This window comes from Arachis hypogaea, chromosome 15, assembly GCF_003086295.3.
Source record: "Arachis hypogaea cultivar Tifrunner chromosome 15, arahy.Tifrunner.gnm2.J5K5, whole genome shotgun sequence".
In the NCBI taxonomy this organism is placed as follows: domain Eukaryota; kingdom Viridiplantae; phylum Streptophyta; class Magnoliopsida; order Fabales; family Fabaceae; genus Arachis; species Arachis hypogaea.
In genome coordinates, this window is record NC_092050.1 from 61,984,395 (window position 1) to 61,992,018 (window position 7,624).

Here is a 7,624-nt window from a genome sequence, read left to right on the forward strand (position 1 = left end):
AACTATTATTGATTCATTGAATTACAATAGAGCTCCATAACCCAATGAAAGGGGTTTAGTGAGTCATAGCTCTGAATTCAATTACAAAACTCAAAGAAAATGATCCAAAGTTCTCTGTGTGTTCCCCCTTTTTGTTCAAAAGTCCCCACTAACTTAAATTCTATCCTATTTATACACTTTCTAAATTGAGCTTCTGTTGTGTTTCTTGGGCCTTGAGGCTTTTCCCTGATTTCCTTTTGCTTTGGGTTTATGGTCCATAATCCTGATGAGGCTGTGATCCAATTCTGTAACATTCATTGAGCAAACTTAGTGATAAACAAGTAATGACACAAGACTCAACAAATTGAAGCTCCAGACTCATCAATCCTTCAGGCCCAATCCCATAAACCATGATATTTAATTGGGTTTCATACCATAATACGTTTAAGTTAATGTTTGTGCTCAAATGCTAACTTAAACTTCAATATATTTGGCCCAGAAACCCCTTTCAAAAAGTGGCGTTTAAGTTGAAGTTTAAGTTTCAGTTTAAGGTTAAACTGAAACTTAAATGTGGAAATGGAAGAAAGCAACCCAGGAGTGTGAAATGTCGAACACGTTTAAGCTTCAGTTTAAGGTTAAACTGAAGCTTAAACGTGGAAATGAAGAAAGCAACCCTGGAGGAGCAATTGGGTCGAACACGTTTAAGCTTCAGTTTAAGGTTAAACTGAAGCTTAAACGTGGAAAGGAGAAAGCAACCCTGGAGGAGAGAAATAGTCGAACACGTTTAAGCTTCAGTTTAAGGTTAAACTGAAGCTTAAACGTGGAAATGAGAAAGCAACCCTGGAGGAGGGAAATAGTCGAACACGTTTAAGCTCCAGTTTAAGGTTAAACTGGAGCTTAAACGTGGAATGCTCCTGGTGCCTTTCTTACTTCTGGCGTTTAACCTCCAGTTTAAGGTTAAACTGGAGGTTAAACGTGGAAATGCTTCTTTGGTGAGAATTTGTGTCGAACACGTTTAAGCTCCAGTTTAAGGTTAAACTGGAGCTTAAACGTGGAAATGCTCCCTTGGTGAAATTCTCATTCTGGCGTTTAACTTCCAGTTTAAGGTTAAACTGGAGGTTAAACGCCAGTTCCAGCATTTCTTAGCCTTCATGATTCTGGCGTTTAAGCTCTAGTTTAAGCTTAAACTGGAACTTAAACTCCACATGTGATATTCAAGCTTCCTTTATTGATTTTGTTGCTTCCTTGCCTAACCTCTTCTTCCCTGAAATCATCCAAACAATTGCATCAAAGTCTTGCAAAATTTCATGAGAAATCTTCCATTCATAGCATTCAAGTAATATAACTAAAAACTCATGGAATTCGCATCAAAATCATACTGTTTGGATGGTTCATTGCTTTGTTATTCATTTAACCATTCTTGGTTACTTTAAGCTCAAGAAAGTGCATAAAACAACTAAAACTAACAGAAAAATGCTAGTGAAACTAGCCTAAGATGCCTTGGCATCACAACACCAAACTTAATACTTGCTTGTCCCTAAGCAAGTCCTGAGTTATTTGAGAAGAAAGTATGAAACAGAAGGCAATTACATTGGCTATATTAGCAAGCATTTGAAGTTCATCAGAAGGGTTTTATGCAGAAAGTTGCAGTATCACTTTTTCATTCTTATCAGGTAAGATTATCACTTTTTCATTGCATCCATCAAACACTGCTATGGCCTCTTGTTATTCTTATGTCCTTGGCACTTTTCTCTTCTTTGTTTTTCTTTTCTTTTCTTAGAGCTCCTTTGCTCCTTGTTTGCTTAGTGTCATGTGTTGCACAAGCCTTTGGCATTTTCTTTTTCTTATAAGTGCACTACACATATCCACTCCAGGCATTTTAGTTCACATTTCTTCTTGAGACATTGGTGCCCAGCACCTCTTTGTGTGACTAAATGTTTTGTATTTAGGTTGCTCTTGATAATGGACTTTTGGTTGATAATCCCAGGTTAGTTAACCCAAGTTACCAAGTGTTGAAACACTCCTTAGAACCTATTCATCCAAGCATATCCTTAATACATAAACACCACAGGCATTTGTCTCAGAAGTTCAAACCATTGGTGCCTAGCTCATTTTCTCAATTTTTTTGCTTTTTGGTTGCCCTTTTTCAGTGGCTTTTTCTTCTTCTTTTTCTTTCTTTTTCATGGCCAAAGACATTTATTCATTAAGATCCATAGACAGTTTTCAATTTCTACACAAAAAATGATAATTCTACACTCTATTTCCAGTGATCTGACTAAACAATCAAGCATGCATACCACCACTTAATTCTACTTGATTTGTCACTCATTGAGCCAAGTTACTTTTGTTCAAACTTTTCTTTTATTTTTGGAAACAGAACAAGCATGGCAAGCATTTGTTTAAGAAGGTGAAGTTATATCCAAACATCTAGGCATTCACTTTATTCAAAGCAATAAACAGACAAACATACTAGAAACTTCACATAAAACTTAAATGACTTATAATGAAAGAAAGCTCATAAAGACAATTCACCAATTATCATTTGATTATTAAGGAACGAGACCACCTCTCATTTATTGCTTGGTTCTTCTTGATTCTTGGGATCCTGCTTCTTCTTGCTTCCTACCTCTTTTTGACCACTTGTACTTCCTTTGTCTTTTCTTATGAGCTTTTTCCAGAATCCAGCCTTTTTCATTGTTTCTTCCACTCCTTTTTCAAGGATCATTGCCTTGTTTATTTCTCCTTCTTTCCTCCCTTTGAAATACTCATCAAAAGCTGGGAATGCTGGGTCCATCTTGTGTAGATGTTCCCCTATGTAGTTAAGCTTGATTTGAGAACTGATGTTGTAATCAGCTTGAACTGAGTATCTTGCATTCTGTAAAGTGGTGGCTTCCTTGATTGCCAAGACATTGGCATCTTGGTGTTGGCATATGTGGCTGAGGGATTCCTGTAATTGTAAATTCTGTTCCCTTTGCAGATCTAAGAATCTTGATTCAAAGTTCCTTTGCATATCCATCATTTTTAGGTGAAAGTCCTCTTGTCTCTCCTGAGACCTCATATATTATTGAGACATTCCTTCTATGATTTCCTGCATTCTGCTCATATCCATGGGGTCTCTGGGAATTTGTTGTCTTCTTTTTGGAATTCCTTGCTCTTCTTGCTCTTCTTCTCCTTCTTCTCCTTCTTGTCCTTCTTGCTCTGCTTCTTGCTCTGCTTCTGCTTGTTGCCCTTCTTCATTTCTTCTTTTTGTATGTCTTGGAGCAATTGGGCCAAGAGTCATTCTGTACGCAGTTATGGCCATTCCAGGATATAGCCAATTAGGTCTTTCATCTTCAAGTGGTACTTGGGCATCGATGCATAGTCTAATGATGGTGCTAGGGAAGTGGAGCTAGGATTCAGGGTCACTTTTTTCACTAAACTCTTGTATCTGTTCAGCAATGAGTTTATGAACTTTGATCTCCCCTCCCACCATAATGCAATGTAGCAAGATAGCTCTTTTAGGGACTATTTCTGAAGAGTTTGCAGTGGGCAGGATGGATCTCCTAACTATTGCATACCACCCTTTAGCTTCAGGTGTTAGGTCTCCCCTTCTCAAGACTCTTGGAGCCCCTCTTGTTTTTCTCACCCATTCAGCTCTGATGGCACAAAGGTCTTCAGCAATAGTCGTATAGTCAGGTTCTCCTATCATCCTTTCCTCATAACTTGCTTGGCTGAAACGTATGTTTTTCAGGCCAAGAGTTTTCATGATTGCCTTGGGGCTGAAGTCAACTTCCACCCCTCTCACATAGCTTTTGTATGTGGGTTTCACGGTTGAATCCTCCCTCACTGCATTTGCATAAAACTCTTTCACCAGGTTGATGTTGATTTTAGTGATTGGCTTAGTCAGGAGCTCCCACTTCCTCTTTCTGATCTTCTCCCAAACACCTGGGAACTCATCCTTTTCAAGGTCAAAGGGAACCTCAGCTAGTACCCTTTTAGGTCTCATCCATTCGGCTTGAATCTCATGGAACACTGATATGTATTTCCATGCATCGAATTCCCTGTTCTCTTCCAATGGCTGCTTGTCTTTTCTTCTTTTGTGGCTAGATGAGGCTGCCATTGGTTCTTTAGTTTTGGTAAGTGACAAGCTAAAGTTGACAAGGTGAAGCAAGAAGTGTTGTTGGAAGTGTGGTGAGGTTGTTTTCAACAAGAGATAGTTATGCTATGATGAAAGAAAATGTGCATGAAGGAGATTTGGTGGTGTGGAACTCGTTCCCCAAGTGGTTCTTTATAGTGCCCGTAAGTGAAAAATGGACGGCTAGGGTGATTTGTGAAGGGTGGCTTGATGGTAAATATATCAATTAGGGAGAAGGACGAATTGCTTTTCATTTTCTTGGAAGTATTCTGAGTGCATTAGGTTGTACATGTAGCTATCTTTTCATGCAGAACTTCCTTTTCCCATGTGTTAGTTTCAAAGACTTGTGAACTTCCTTTTTGACCAAGCACCGTACCTCCCCCCTTGTCTTTTTCCTCCATTCTTATCCTTCCTTTTGTACCTGCACAAACAAACAAATTTGCTATCATTTTTTTTGGGTCATGTGAATAATGAATAGTACTTGTACATGTTTTTCCTTCTTTTTGAATTGTAAATCAATGATTGACTTCCTGAGCTTATAGCCGTGACCTTTGTATGTATGCACACTTATTACTGGACACCAAACTTAGTGTTTGGTAATGTCTCCTGATGACATGAAATCCATGTTGGTTGTCCTTAATGAATGTGCATAATTCTAATAAATCATAGTCACTTTGGCTCTTTGATCCTAAACAATTTTACTACCTAAAGTAATTGAAATCAAAGTATTAAAACATGCAAATGGTATACTTGTCATGAATTTCTAAATCCAGAGGAACTTTTTGCTTTTCATTAACTGTGTTCAAAAGGAACACCAAACATAATGTTTGGTCGTGCATCTTGAATGAAAGATTGAATACAATTTGAATAAGATTTGGGAGTGCCTTCAGGCACACCAAACTTAGAGACCAATTGTAATTTACATGCAATGTTTAGTGCACTTTATCAACAGTTGTCCTGAGGATTCAAGTTCATGCATAAGAAACCATGCTTTATTAGATGCAGAGCAAAACAATAAAGAGTAAGGATACTAAAACATGGGTTGCCTCCCATGAAGCGCTTCTTTAACGTCACTAGCTTGACGGTTGTCCCTTGTTAGGGTGGATTGTAGTGCTTGATGTCTTCTCCTCTCACTATGAAAACGTCCCCATTTGATTCCTTCATGACTTCTAAATGTTCCATAGAAAGAACTTTCCTGATTGTGAACACTTGAGGGAGCTGGGAAAGAATGGTTTTGAGGCCAGGTGGGATTGGCAGATAATGACTTGATATCACTTTATCTCCCGGAGAGAAACCTTCAGTGGGAATTTTCTTGTTTCTCCACCCCCTTGGCAATTTCTTTACAATTTTTCCCTTTCTCTTGAGGATTTCTTCATTGACCCTTATGCCAGGAGGATCCTTCTGATCTGTTTCTATTGATTCTTGTGGCTTTGACTCTTGCAATTCTTGTTTGCCTTCCAAGGACTGTTTCAGAATTTCAGCTGCTGGATTGCTTTCCTCCAAACACAGATGGCTACTATCATCCTTAGGCTTTTCAGGTTCTGGTTCAGGCTCAGATGCAGGTTTGAAAACATTGAAAATGAGCTGTTCATCATGTATTCTCAAAATTAGCTCTCCTTGTTCTACATCTATGAGCGCTCTAGCAGTGGCTAGAAATGGCCTTCCCAGAATGATAGGGTGTAGGTAGCTTTCCTCCATGTCCAAAATGACAAAGTCTGTGGGGAAGAAATAATTTCCCACTTTCACCAGCACATTCTCAACTACCCCTTCAGCTTGCTTCTGAGTTTTGTCAGCCAGTTGTATGATTACATCAGTGGATCTCACCTCATTCAGTTGTAGCCTCTTCATAAGAGTCAGAGGCATCACATTTATGCTAGCTCCTAGATCACAGAATCCTTTGTCAATTTTTGTTTCCCCTATGATGCAGGGGATATGAAAACTTCCTGGGTCTGTTTTCTTAGAGACTATGTCCTTCTTGATGAGGGCACTGCATTCTTTGTTCATTATTACAGTTTGTCCTCCCTTCAAAACTCTTTTCTTGCTCAGCAATTCCTTTAAATACTTGATATGTGTAGGCATCTGCTGGAGAATCTCAAGGAAGGGAATATTGATATGGAGAGACTTAAATGTCTCTGAAAACCTTGAATAGGTTTTCCCTTTTTCACCTCCTCCTAACCTCTGAGGAAATGGTGCTTTTGGTTGGTATGTTTCCAGCATGCCTTTTTGCAGTTCCTTGGCTTGTTCAGTTTCACCTTCCTGCTTAGCTTCTTCCACACCTTCCTTCAAGATTTCTGGCTCCTGTTCTGAGGGTCTGATTCCTTCTTCTTCTGAGACTTCCTTCAATATGGTGATGGCCTTGCATTCTTCCCATCTCACTCTCTTTTGTTCCCCTTTAGGATTCTTTTCTGTGTCACTAGGGAACACTGCAGTTGACTTGGGGGCCTGTTGAGATAGCTCTCCTACTTGAGACTCCATCCTCTTGAGTTTTTCACCATGGTTCCTTAAGGTAGATCTCACATCATCCCTAAAGCTTTTCAACTCACTTATGTCCTGACCCATGTTTGCCAGCATTCCTTCTATCCTATTTAATTGATCTTGAAATTGTTGGCTCGGATTAGGTTGGGCAGGTTGATTATTTTGGCCATGATATGGTGGTTGAGAGTAAGTGTTTTGTGTGGCTTGGTATGATCTTTGGTTGGAGTTTTGGTATGTGGACTTGTTATGTTGGTTTTGCTGGTTTCCCCACCCAAAGTTTGGGTGGTTTTTCCAGCCTGGGTTGTAAGTGTTGGAATGTGGATCATATGGTTGCCTTTGTTGATTTCCTACATAATTGGCCTCTTCCCAATCACCTCCTTCAGTGCTTACTTCCTCTTGATCTTGTGTGTGTATTGCAGCCACTTGCTTTGTTTCTAATTTCCTGGTGAGCTCTGCTAGTTGCTTGGCAAACACCTTGTTTTGGGCTAAAATTGTATCAACATGGTTCAGCTCCATGACTCCCTTAGTGTTGTGTCTCTCTGAAGCATAGTAGTACTCATTCTCAGCCACTGTCTCAATCACTTCAATGGCTTCTTCCACAGTCTTTTTCCTGTTCAATGAACCTCCTGATGAATGGTCTACAGCCTTCCTTGATTCATAAGAAAGTCCATCATAGAAAATATGCAATTGCACCCAGTCATGGAACATGTCTGGTGGGCATTTCCTTGTCAAATCCTTGAATCTCTCCCATGCCTCGTAGAGAGTTTCACCATCTTGTTGTCTAAAAGTCTGAACCTCAGATCGAAGCCTATTGACCTTTTGTGGGGGGTAGAAACGTGCCAGAAACTTGCTTTTCACCTCATCCCAGGTTGTTAGGCTCCCCCTTGGGAATGATTCCAGCCACTTAGCTGCCTTGTCCCTAAGTGAAAATGGGAACAAGAGCAGTTTATAGGTATCTTCCTGGACTCCATTGGACTTCACAGTGTCGCAAATTCTCAGGAATTTTGTGAGATGTTGGTTTGGATCTTCATTGGCACTCCCACCAAATGAACAATG

At 39.7% G+C, this 7,624-nt stretch overlaps 1 non-coding gene across 1 annotated transcript; it reads left to right on the top strand.

Annotated features, from left to right (window-relative positions):
• The first annotated feature begins 7,274 nt into the window (after positions 1–7,274).
• Positions 7,275–7,378, top strand: LOC112752336 (small nucleolar RNA R71). The gene has a single exon (XR_003176778.1). It is a non-coding gene; the product is annotated as a small nucleolar RNA R71 (small nucleolar RNA).
• The last annotated feature ends 246 nt before the right edge of the window (positions 7,379–7,624 follow it).